Genomic DNA, 14223 nt, shown 5'->3' with positions numbered 1-14223 from the left:
AAGGTCAAGACATATTATAATTAAATTTGCAAAATATAGCAATAAAGAAAAAATCTTAAAAGCAGGACAAAAGAGGTCCTTAATTTACAAGAAGACATCCATAAGGTTAGCTGCAGATTTCTCAACAAAAACTTAGCAAGTCAGAATAGTGGCATGATATATTCAATGTGCTGAATGTGAAAAATCTGCAGCCAAGAATATTCTATCCAGCAAGGCTATCATTCAGAATGGAAGGAGAGAGAAAGAATTTCAAAAACAAAAACTAAAGGAGTTTGTAATCACCAAACCAGCTTTGTAACAAATATTAAAGGGGACTCTGAGTGGAAAGGAGAGACCAAAAATGGCAAAGGATTAGAGAAAAGCCCCATAAACACTGATAAAACATGTAATAAAATGACAATAAATACATATCTATCAATAATTACTTTGAAAGTAAATGTACTAAATGCTCCAATCAAAAGACATAGGATGTCAGAATGGATAAAAAAAAAAATAAGACTCGTTCACATCCTGCCTACAAGAGACTCATTTTAGACTAAAGACGCCCATAGAGTGGAGGTGAGGGTATCAAGAAACATTTATTATGCAAATGGATGTCAAAAGAGAGAGTAGCAATACTTATATGAGATAAACTATATTTTAACACAAATATTTTAACAAGAGACAAAGAAGGACATGATATAATCATAAAAGAGACAGTTCAACAAGATTCTAATAACAGTAAATATTTATGCACCCAACATGAGAGCACTCAAATATATAAAATAATTAATAACAAACATAAAGGAACTAATTAATAATAATACAATAATAGTAGGGGACTTTATAACAATCCCTTTAAATCAATGGACAGATCATCTAAACAGAAAATTAACAAAGAAATAATGACTTTGAAGAAACACTGGATCAGATAGACACAATCTTTTCAATTGCACATGGAACGTTTTCCAGAATAGATCATATATTGGGTCGCAAATCAGCCCTCAACAAATATAAAAAGATTGTAATCATATCATGCATCTTTTCTGACCATAACACTATGAAATTAAAAGACAACCACAAGAAAAAATCTGGAAAGGGCAAAAATGCATAGGGTTAAACAATATGCTATTAAAAACGAATGAGAAGGGATTCCAGGGTGGTTCAGCAGTTTAGTGCCTGCCTTTAGCTCAGGGCGTGATCCTGGAGTCCCTGCATCGAGTCCCACAGTGGGCTCCCTGCATGGAGCCCGCTTCTCCCTCTGCCTGTGTCTCTGCCTCTATCTCTCTCTCTGTGTCTCTCGTGAATAAATAAATAAAGTCTTTTAAAAAAATAATAGAGTCCTTATGCTGTGTGGAAGGGCCTTGCTTTGTTTCCTGTGTCTGTGTAGGCTCTAGTATAATGCTGAATTCAGTCACCACTGTAACTTCTTCAAAGACTTCTTAGCCTAATATTCTACTATGGATGAATGCAGACTGGACTCCTATGCAGAAATGGCTCAAAAATGGCATTTCAGATCCTTATGTTTATAACTAAAAAGAACATTGTGTTTTATATTTGAATCAGAGAGCCTCTTGTCTTGAGTAACAGGTTCTAAATCATTAGAACGCAAGACAAGAATAGCTTCTTGTTATATGTGAAACACTGTTTTCCAAACTCATCATAAGAACACAATGGATTTTTTTTCATTATTTAGTAATATGATGAAAATTAGATATTGCCATATCAGAATGATAGGCCGTGTATGGGATTTTACAAATGAAATTTGGATAAAATAATAATAGGAGCAGGGGCACCTGGATGACTCAGTTGGTTAAGTGTCCAACTCTTGATATCAGTTCAGATCATGATATCAGAACTGTGAGACTGAGTCCTGCATAGGGTTTCATACTCAGCCCAGAGACTGCTTGAGATTCTCTCTCTTCTTCTCCCTTGGACCCTCCCCCACTCACAATAAATAAATAAATAAATAAATAAATAAATAAATAAATAAAATCTTTTTTAAAAAAATAATAGCAACAGCATTTTTTTTCTAATTTTCTATACAGTAGGTGTTTTGTAGTATAGAAGAAAAACTTGGGAGTCAAACCCCAGTTCTAATACCTATCTGCTATATGACCTTAGAGGAATCATTAAACTTTAATAAGCTTAATTATCATCTTCTGTTTCAGAAAACAGCTTTAACCATCTACCTAAGAATAGTTTTTAGAATTAGAAATCATGTTTATAGCTCTTACCACAATGCCTGGCAAATGACAGGTGTTAAATAAATGGTAAGAATTACTTTTATTTCACATATGCTAGGTATTTCTATTACTAAGAGTAGGATCTTCTGAGAATAGTTTGATTATATATCTTGGTTCTTGGTCTTTTTTTTATTTAGGTGGCATGATCCCAGGCTAATGTTATTTTCATCACCTTGATTTCTTAAAGTGTGCCCCTTGAACTTTTACATACCTGACTAGATTAGGTAGAAGGCACTAAACATATACTCTGAAATAATTCAGGGTTTCCATCCTTCCCCATGGCTGCCAAAATTCTTTTTAGAATTAAAAACATGTTTTTAAAAAATGAAAAAAAATCACCAAGATTTTGAAAACTGCCTATATTGTAAAAAAAAATGTCTTTGGGATGTCTGGGTGGCTTGGTGGTTGGGCATCTACCCTCGGATCAGGGTGTGGTCTTGGAGTCCCAGGATTACATCCCACACTGGGTTTCCCTCGAAGAGCCTACTTCTCCCTCTGCCTATGTCTCTGCCTCTCTATGTCTGTCTCTCATGAACAAATAAATAAATTCTTTTTTAGTCTTTAATATACTCCTTATTTTAAATTCAAAAAATGAACACTAATAGATATGCAAAGAATAAAGAGAAAGAAATCCAGGTATATCACTAAAGTGAATTGCAAACCATGAAAAAGCAAGAGAAGAAAAACCAGAGAAGAACTACATAAAAAACAACAAAGTAAGTATCAAAATAGCAATAAGTACAAATCTATCCATAATGACTTTGAATGTAAATGGACTAAATGCACCAAACAAAAGACACAGAGTGATAGAATGAATTAAAAGCAAAACAAAACAACAAAACAAAAAACCAAGACCCAACTATATGCTACCTACAAGAGATTCATTTTAGACCTCAAGATACTTGCAGATTGAAAGTGAGGGGATGGGGGGGGAACCTATCATGGAAATGGATGTCAAAATAATGCTGGAGTTGTAATATTTATATCTGACAAAATAGACTTTAAGACAAAAACTGTAACAAGAGACAAAGATACTATATAATCATAAAAGGAACAACCAAACAGGAATATCTAATAATTGCAAATATTTATGGCCCCAAAATAGAAGCACCCAAATATTAAAAAGCAGTTAATAACAAAAATAAAGGAATAATAATACTACAATTAATAGTAGAGGATTTTTGAAAGCCCCCATTTATATTAATGGACAGATCACCTAAATAGAAAATAAAAAAGGAAGCAACGGTTTTGAATTACACACTGGACAAAATGGACTTAACAACATTATCTACAAGCATTATCTACAATAGCCAAACTAGGCAAAACAACTCAAGTGTCTATCAACTGATTAATGGATAAAGCAAATATGATATTTATATCATATGCATAATATTATATATTATATATAATATGAATATATTATGGAATGGCATACATATATATAATGGAATATGACTCAGCCATAAAAAAATAAGAATGAAATATTGCCATTTGCAATGACATTGATGGAACTAGAGAGTGTTATGCTAAGCAAAATAAATGAAATAGAGAAAGACAAATAACATATTATTTCACTCACATGTGGAATTTAAGAAACAAAACAAACAAGCAAAGGGGAATAGAGAACAACAGGAAAATCAAGAAAAAGACTTTTACCTATAGGGAACAAATTTATGGTTGCCAGAAGGGAGGTGAGCAGGTGGATAGATGATAGGGATTAAAGAGGGCACTTGTGATGAACACTGGGTGATGTGTGATTCACTATATTGCACACCTGAAACTGATGTTATACTGTATGTTAACTGGAATTTAAATTAAGCCTTTTAAGTCATAAGGAAAATACACATATGGTAGTGTACTGCATTTATCAAAAAATATGCATATAAGTAGACCCATGAAATTCAAACACATGTTGTTCAAGGGTCAACTATTTAAGAAATTAGGAAGATTAAAAAAAAAGAAATTAGGAAGATAGCAAATAAATTATCTAATTTTGCACCTCAAAGAACTAGGAGAACAAATTAAGCCCAATATAGCTGAAGTAAAGAAATACTAACGGAAAGAATGAAAATAGATAAAATAGGAAGGAGGCAAGATGGCAGAAGAGTAGGGGACCTTTGGTCCCTCAAACTTACCTAGGTAACTTTAAAACCACCCTGAACACCTATGAATTCAACCTGAGACATAAAGAGAGAACAGCTGAGACACTACAGAAAGAAAAGTGATCACTTCTGACAAGGTAGGAGGGTGGAGAAGAGGAATGAGGGGATATATTGGAAGATAAATAGTAGGGAAGGGAGCCTTGGAAAGCCACTGCGGGAAAGTGGTACAGCAAAGAGTTGGGAACTTTGGAAATTTGCTCCTGAGAAAGTCTTCCCTGACTGAAAAATGGTCAGTGGAGAAATAGAGCAGGATCATGGGAGGGGCAGTGAAGTCTCAATATTCCTGGAGACACAGTAAGAGTAGGGGTGCCCATGAGAAACCATGATTTGTGCCATAAACTGCAAATTGTAGTGGGACAGCGGTAAAAGACTAGAATACAGCAACTCTTTAAAGGCATCTGGGAGAGGCAGCCAGGTACACAGTCCAGCAGCTGAGCTCTCTCTGCCCCAGAGTCTGGCAGTGGACAGAAGCGAGCTATCCTCTGTTCCCTCCAGGACAGGTGTAACTGAGGAGGACAGCAAAAGCTCTCCTGCAACTAGGCACCTTTCAATTTGTATGGATCAGTGCCCCCACACCTGCCCCCAGAAGGATCTATGCCATTGTGCACTGGAAAACAGCAGTTTGGTAAGGGTGGGGAGCTTCTGGCTCTGGGACTGGAGATTTAGCCACTGCCATTTTTTTTCTCCTTTCACCTGAAAGAGGTATGGATTCTAGGGAACAAAGGCCTCACAGGACAAAACAGCTTTACATGGAGCATGGACACCTGGCAAGGGGCGGGGCATCTCCACCCAGGCACAGACACCTGAGAATCAGTGTAGCAGGCCTGTCCCCCAGAAGAACAGCTGAAAGAATAGGGGAAGAGCAAGTTTACTGACCAAGGAACATAGGAAAGCTCAAGGACTGAGGAAGAATAGTATATAGAACTTGAGGGTTTTTTTCCTGCCTTAACTATGATATTTTATCAACTCTCCATTTTTAACTTTTTTCCTTTTCATATTTTTATAATTATATGTCATAGATATATTCTTCATTTTTGGATTCTTTTCAACATATTCACTTTAATTTTTATAGATATATGTTACAGTATTTTTTCTCTTTATTTTCTTTTTATTTTCTGGACCCTGACCTCTTTGGAAATGTCTAGGGTGTATTTTACTTAGGTTGTGGTTGATATTTTTGACTCTGCTCATCATACAGCCATTTTGCAATGGAAAAAAATGACTAGAAGGAAAAATTCACCACAAAAGAAAGAACCAGAAGTATTACTCTCTGCCACAGATCTAATGGATATGGATTTAAATAGCATGTCAGAGATACATTTCAGAGGTACTATTATAAAATTACTGGTGGCTCTTGAAAAAAAAACACAAAGGACTCTAGAGATTCTCTTACTGCAGAATTGAGATCTATCAGGCCAAAATGAAAAATACTTTAACTGAGATGCAGTCTAAACTGGATGCTCTAACAGCTAGGATTAATGAGATAGAAAAGAGAATGAGTGACATAGAAGACAAGTTGATGGAAAGGAAGGAAGCTGAGGAAAAGAGAAAAAAAACAATTAAGAACCCATGCAGAGAGAGTTTGGGACATAAATGATAGCTTGAGAAGAAATATTATTCCTTCTAAAAGATGAATGGATCAATCCTTCTAAAGATGAATGGGTCAATTTCACTAAAAGATGATTGGGTCAACCAGGAAATTAGTAATGGATTTTTAAAATTCATGGAAACTAACAATAATGAAAGTAAAACCATCTTAAAATCCTTGGGATACAGCAAAAGTCATCATAAAAGAGAAATACATTGCAATACAAGCCGCCCTCAAAAAAAATGGAAAAATCTCAAATACACAAACTAACCTTACACCTAAAGGAACTGGAGAAAGTACAGCAAATAAAGCATAAGCCAAACAGAAGAAGAGAGATAATAAAGATTAGAACATAACTCAATGAAATAGAGACCAGAAGACCTGTACAACAGATCAATGAAACCAGGAGCTGGTTTTTCAAAAAAAAATAAAAAAAAAATAAGACAGATAAACTCCTAGCCAGACTTATTAAAAAGAAAAAAGATCCAAATTAATAAAATCATGAACAAAAGTGATCACAACCAATTGCAAGGAAATACAAACGATTTTGAAAATATATTATAAGCAACTAAATGGCAAAAAAAAAAAAAAAAAAAAGGCAATCTGGAAGAAATGGATGCATTACTGGAAACCTATAAATCACCAAAACTGAAACAGGAAGAAATAGAAAACATTCTTAATGTTTAGTAAAAAGGCCAATAACCAGTGAGGAAATTGAAACAGTCATCAAAACTCTCCCAAGAAACAAGAGTCCAGGGCCACTTGGCTTCCCAGGGAAATTCTACCAAACATTTAAAGAAGAAATAATACTTATTCTACTAAAGCTGTTTCAAAGGGTAGAAATGGAAGGAATACTTCCAAACTCGTTCTATGAGGTCAATATTACCTTGATCCCAAAACCAGACAAAGACCCCACCAAAAAGGGAGAATTACACACCAATATCCCTGATAAACATGAAGGCAAAAATTATCTCCAAGATACTAGCCATGAGGATCCAACAGTAATATTTATTCACCACAACCAAGTGGGATTTATTCCTGGGATGCAAAAGTGGTTCAACATTCATAAAGCAATGTGATAGATCACATCAACAAAAGAAAAGATGAGAACCATATCATCCTCTCAATAGATGCAGAGAAAGCAATTGACAAAATATAACATCCATTCCTGATTAAAACTTCAAAGTGTAGGGATAGAGGAACATTCTCAATATCATAAAAGCCATTTATGAAAAGCCCATAACGAATATCATTCTAATGGGGAAAAAAACTGAAAATCTTTCCCCTAAGATCAGGAACATGACAGGGATGTCCACTTTCACCACTGTTGTTCAACATAGTACTAGAAGTCCCAGCCTCAGCAATCAGACAACAAAAAGAAAAAAAAAAGGCACTCAAATTGGCAAAGAAGTCAAACTGTCCCTCTTCCCAGACGACATGATACTCTATATAGAAAACCCAAAAGACTCAACCCCAAGATTGCTAGAACTCATAAAGCAATTCAGCAATGTGGCAGGATACAAAAACAATGCCCAGAAATCAGTGGCATTTCTATACACTAACAATGAGACTAAAGAACGAGGAATAAATCCCATTTACAATTGCAGCCCAAAACGTAAGATACTTAGGAATAAACTCAACCCAAGAGGTAAAGGATCTATTACCTAAAAACTACAGAACACTTCTGAAACCAATTGAGGAAGATGCAGAGAGATGGAAAAACATTCTGTGCTTATGGATTGGAGGAATAAATATCGTGAAAATGTTTATGCTGCCCAGGGCAATTTACACATTCAATGCCATCCCTATCAAAATACCATGGACTTTCTTCACAGAGTTGGAAAAAATAATCTTAAGATTTGTATGGAATCAGAAAAGACCCTGAAAAGCCAGAGGAATGCTGAAAAAGAAAACCATAGCTGGGGGCATCACAATGCCTGACTTCAAGCTGTATTACAAAGCTGTGATCATCAAGACAGTGTAGTACTGGCACAAAAACTGACTATATGTCAATGGAACAGAATAGAGAACCCAGAAATGGACCCTCAACTCTATGGACAATGAATCTTTGACAAAGAAGGAAAGAATATACACTGGAAAAAGGACAGTCTCTTCAATAAATGGTGTTGAGAAAATTGGACATCCACATGCAGAAGAATGAAACTAGACTATTCTCTTACACCATACACAAAGATAAACTCAAAATGGTTGAATGATCTAAATGTAAGAAAAGAATCCATCAAAATCCTAGAGGAGAACACAGGCAACAACTTTTTTTAACTTGGCCACAGCATTTTTTTGCAAGACACATCTATGAAGGCAAGGGAAACGAAAGCAAAAATGAACTATTGGGACTTCATCAAGATAAAAAGCTTCTGCACAGCAAAGGAAAGAGTCAGCAAAACTAAAAGACAACCTACAGAATGGGAGAAGATATTTGCGAATTTATCAGATAAAGGGCTAGTATCCAAGATCTATAAAGAATTTATCAAACTTATCACCTATGAAATAAACAATCCAGTCATAAAATGGGCAGAAGACATGAACAGACTTTCTCCAAAGAAGACCTACACATGACCAACAAGCACATGAAAAAAAAATGCTCTGCATCACTTGCCATCAGGGAAATACAAATCAAGACCACAATGAGATATAATCTTACACTAGTGAGAATGGCTAAATTTAACAAAGCAGGAAATCACAAATGTTGGCAAGGATGTGGAAAATGAGGAACCATCTTATATTGTTGGTGGGAATGCAAACTGGTACAGCTGCTCTGGAAAACAGTGTGGAGGTTCCTCAAGAAGTTAAAAATAGAGCTACCCTGCAATCCAGCAATTGAACTACTGGGTACTTACCCCTAAATATACAGATGCAGTGAAACGGCAGGACACGTGCACCCCAATGTTCATAGCAGCAATGTCCATAATAGCCAAACTGTGTAAGGAGCCATGATGTCCTTCAACAGATGGATAAAGAAGATGTGGTCTATATATACAATGGGGGGATCCCTGGGTGGTGCAGCGGTTTAGCCTTTGGCCCAGGGCGCGATCCTGGAGACCCGGGATCGAATCCCACATCAGGCTCCCGGTGCATGGAGCCTGCTTCTCCCTCTGCCTGTGTCTCTGCCTCTCTCTCTCTCTGTGATTATCATAAATAAATAAAAATTAAAAAAAATTTATATATACAATGGAATATTACTCAGCCATTAGAAAGGACAAATACCTACCATCTGCTACAATGTGAATGGAACTAGAGGGCATTATTGCTGAGTAAGTCAACTGGAGAAAGACTATTATCATATGATTTCACTCATGTCTGGAATATAAGAAATAGTGAAAGGGAGTCTAAGGGAAACTGAGTGGGGAAAAATTAGGGAGGAAGACAAACCGTAAGAGACTCCTAAGTCTGGGAAAGAAACAAAGGGCTACAGGAGGAGGGGATTGGGTAACTGGGTGATGGGCACTAAGGAGGATACTTGATGGGATGAGCACTGGGTGTTATACTTTATGTTCACAATTTACTTTAAATAAAATATTTTTAAAATAAGAAGAAGAAAAATAAAATAGATGAAATAGAGACCATAAAAATAATGGATAAAATCAAAGAATAGATTTTTCCAAAATATAAACAAAATTAATAAACTTTTAGCAAGACTAAGAAAAATAATAAATAATATCAGAAATGAAACAAGAGAAACTACAACTGACAGATTATAAGAGACTACTACTATGAACAAGTATAAGCCAACAAATTAGATAACTAGAAGAAATGAATAAGTTCCTAGAATTATGCAACCTATGAAGACTGAAGTAGGAAGAAACAGAAAGTCTGAGAGACCAATAACAAGTAAGGATACTAAAATAGTAATCAAAAACCTCTCAACACTTAAAACCTCATAACCAGATGGTAAGTGGTGAATTATATAAAATATTTAAACAAAAACTAATTCCAATCATTCTCAAACTCTTTCAAAAATTTGAAGAGGAAGGAACACTTCCAAACTCATTGTGTGAGTCTAGTATTACCTGACTCCAAGTGACAGATATGGACAGTATTAGAAAACTACAGACTAATTTTTCTAATGAATATAGATGTAAAAACTGACAACAGAATATTAGCAAACCAAATTCAAGAACTCATTAACAGGACTATACACTATGACCAAGTGCAATTTACCCCTGAAATGCAGGGATAGTTCTTTTTACATAAATCAATAATTGTGATACTTCACAATTACTACAATAATTTTACAATTATCACAATATTGTAATATTTCTATTTTTAATAGAATTAAAAATAAAAATCGTAATCACTTTAATAGATGCAGGAAAAGCATTTGGCAAAAGACAACATCCTTTGATGATAAAAACCATCAACAGCTTAGGTATAGAAGCTTAAAGATAGAAGGTTCATAAGTCAACCTATGACAAACCTTCAGCTAACACACTCTGAAAAAATATGTAAAGCTTTTACCATAAGATCATGAACAAGGCAAGTGTATTCATATTCAACACAGTACTGGAAGTCCTAGCTAGAGCAATGAGACAAGACAAAGAAATAAATGCAAATAAGAAATAAAGAATTAAAGTTTTCATTATTTGCAAATGATAAGATTTTTCAGTTAGCCCTTGAATAACATGGTTTGAACTGCATGGGTCCATTTATATGCAGAATTTTTTATAAATGTGTGTACTGTAGATTTATTTTCTTTTCCCTCTGATTTGCTTAACAATTTCTTTTCCTTGTTTTGTTGTAAGAATACAGTATATCATTTATACATATATATTACAGTGTAATATATATATTACAAAATATGTGTTAATTGTCTGTGTTATCAGTACTGCTCTAGTGAACTGTAAACCATTAATAGTTAAGTTTTGGGGGAGTCAAAAGTTATACACAGATTTTTTTACTGGACAGGACATCCTTCTATACTGCTTGTGGTGCAGTCACTGTGGAAAACAGGCAGTTTCTCAAAAAGCAAAATTACAATTCTCATATGCTCCAGCAATTACACCCCTACTCCAAATAATTGAAAACAGAGATTTAAACAGCAACCCAGGGGCACCTGGGTGGCTCAGTAGGTTAAGTGTCTGTCTGCCTTGGGTTCAGGTCATGATTCCAAAGTCCTGGGATCAAGCACCTCATCAGGCTCCCTGCCTAGTGGTGAGTTGGCCTCCTTTCCCCTGCTCATGCTCTGTCTCTCTCCCTTCTCTCTCAATCAATCAATCAATCAATATTTTTAAAAAATATAAAAGAAATAAAAATAAAGTTACCAGATACCATGTTTATTGCAGCATTTCATAATAGCCAAAAGATGGAAACAATCCAAATGTCCATCAGCAGGCAAATGGATAAACAAAATGTGATATATACATATAATGGAATATTTTTCAGCCATAAAAAAGGAATGAAGTCCTAACACATCATGGATGAAACTTGAAAACATTATGATAAGTTAAATAGGCCAGATACAAAAGGACAAATGTTGTATGATTTATTTATATGAAATATACTAGGCATGTTCCTAGAAATAAAAAGGAAATTAGAGGTTACAGAGGCTGGACAGAGGCAAGAATGGGAGTTATTGCTTAATGAATTTCTCTTGGGGGTGATGAAAAGTTGTGGAGATAGAGGTAGTGATGATTGTACAACATTGTGAATGTCATTAATACCAATGAATTGCACACTTAAAAGATGATTAAAATGGCAATATTTATGTTATATATTTTTATCACAATAAAATTTTTAGTAGATTGGTTAAATTCAGGCCAACTATTGGTTTAAGTTTATAACAAACTTTGAATAAAAACTACCTCATAATAAAGCATGATTATCTCAAATAACGTGGTAACATAGGTGAAACAGTAGAGGTACTCTTATCTCAAAGTATAATAGAAGAGTAATTCTCTTGCACTCTACATCACAACCATTTAATTTTATTTTGAAAGTTCCATCCAATGTAGAAAGACACAGATTATTAAAATCATATATGTTGGATAGGAAGAACAAATTTATCACTGTTTTAATTTATATATATATATATATATATATATATATATATATATATATATACACATTTATTTTTAAGACAGAAAGTATGCTCAAGTTGATGAGGGAGGGGCAAAGGGAGGATCTTAATCAGGCTCCACCCCAAGCACAGAGCCTCATGCAGACTCAGTCTCAGGACCCTGAGATTATGACCTGAGCTGAAATCCAGAGTCAGACACTTAACCAACTGAGCCACTCAGGCATCCCATTTTAAAATATATTATATAAAACATCTAAAGAATCTAGCTAAAATATTAATTATTTATACCACAAAGCATCTTTTTCTTGTTGTATCTTGATGAATTTTTGGCATTATATCATGTTAAGAATTCATAATGCCAAATACTGTTATTTGATTGATGCAAAGCTATCACTTCCCTTTTACACAGATCTTAGTTGAAATAAACTATGGGTAATGTAATGTTCACTCACCGAATTAATTTTTACATACTAGTCAATATGTTTTTATATTATGTGATGACTGTCCAAGGAGTTATTTCCATATTTAATAATACTCTCTTTTCATTTATTTAAAATCATACCATGGGAACACACAATCATTCACATTTTTATCTTACAAAACAAAAAATCTTTTTACCTTGAAATTCTCTTGCTTCTTGTCTTTCAATCTTACTTTTTAATTTCTCTTCTACAACAGCAGCCTTAATGACAAAAGTTATAATAAGTAATTTCAAATTTATATCTTGTAACTCTAATTACCTTCTTTCAGAGCAAGAACTTTTACTCATATCTACAACATCATTAGATAAACGTTTTACTTTTATATATGAATGCATCAAATAAAAGCATGAAAACAATTAATGGATCTGAAAAGCATTTGGGAACATGTATGTGGAGGGAACCCAAGCTATATTGTGATCCTCCTCATAAATAATTGCAAATAAATCATGTTAATAATGATGATGATTCTAGTTTAGATTTATATATTAGTCTGATTCAATCTCTAGACTAACTCAAATGACTTATGAAATTATTTTTAAGGTCATTTTAATAAATTCTATGATAAAAATATATTGTAGATATATGTCAAATATATACAGCCCTTTTATCATCTTTTCTCCCAGTATTTTTGCTTTAAGAGTTTTCTAATCAGGGACACCAAGGTAGCTCAGTGGTTGAGCATCTTCCTTCAGCTCAGAGTGCGATCCTGGGGTCCTGGGTTGAATCACACATCAGCTCCCTGCAGAAAGCCTGCTTCTTCCTCTGCCTATGTCTCTGCCTCTCTCTGTATGTGTCTCATGAATAAATGAATAAAATATTTTTTTAAAAAGATTTTCCTAGTCAAATACTGTTTTAACAAAAGCAATTCTAATAATTTTCTAGGCATTGTTTAAGGAATATAAAATCATTTCAAAACAATGTTTCACAATTACCTGACTATTTGAAAATATTTTTCTAGATGAGCCTGAAATGATAATTTCCCTATCTCAGTTAGGAATTGTGTATCTTTTATCATTAAAACTCTAATCTAAGCCACAACTTCTTGGTTGATACAGCTTAGAATTTTTATGTAAAAATATCACTCTGATTCTCAAATATTACTTTAAACATCCTAAATATAAAACAGATTATATTAAAATATAAAATTTTATTACTTTTAAATAAGAAAATATTAATGAGTTTTAACATTTACTTAAAATATTAAAGGAGTCTAGCAATTCAAAGTACACAGCTTTCAAATTATTGTACTATATGTTACCTTTGAGATGTCACTACCCATTGGCTTTCTTTTAATAAGAACAGAGGGTGAAATGAATGATGCTGTAGCTGTTTCACTCCCTTGAAGTGATGTTTTGCCAGACAGTAAATCTTCAATCTCCTTGTTTGATAATAGTCTTGTTAATGGTTTCTCATGGGTCTTTAATGGAAGCGTGTAGGATAGGTCTTTATCAGCTGAAACTTCATTTGAACTCCTTAAAAAAGCTGAACCATCTTGAGTGTTTAGGATCTGTGAAAGATCCGAAATAGCAGAGCTAGCTCTTTTCTTCTCTGAGCTTTAGAATTACAAAACATCTGGTATTAGATTATGTGAAGAGCATTTTAAATTTTTAATTTAAGAATCATTTTAATAATCTATGAGAATATTAAATAGGCAATCATAATTATCCATTAATGAATGGTAATACAATTATGAAGTTGCTGCTAGATAACAAGTTGAAGATAATATATCTTT

Source organism: Vulpes lagopus, chromosome 8 (genome assembly GCF_018345385.1).
Source record: "Vulpes lagopus strain Blue_001 chromosome 8, ASM1834538v1, whole genome shotgun sequence".
Classification (NCBI taxonomy): Eukaryota; Metazoa; Chordata; class Mammalia; order Carnivora; family Canidae; genus Vulpes; species Vulpes lagopus.
Note: the sequence above shows the minus strand (reverse complement) of the source record.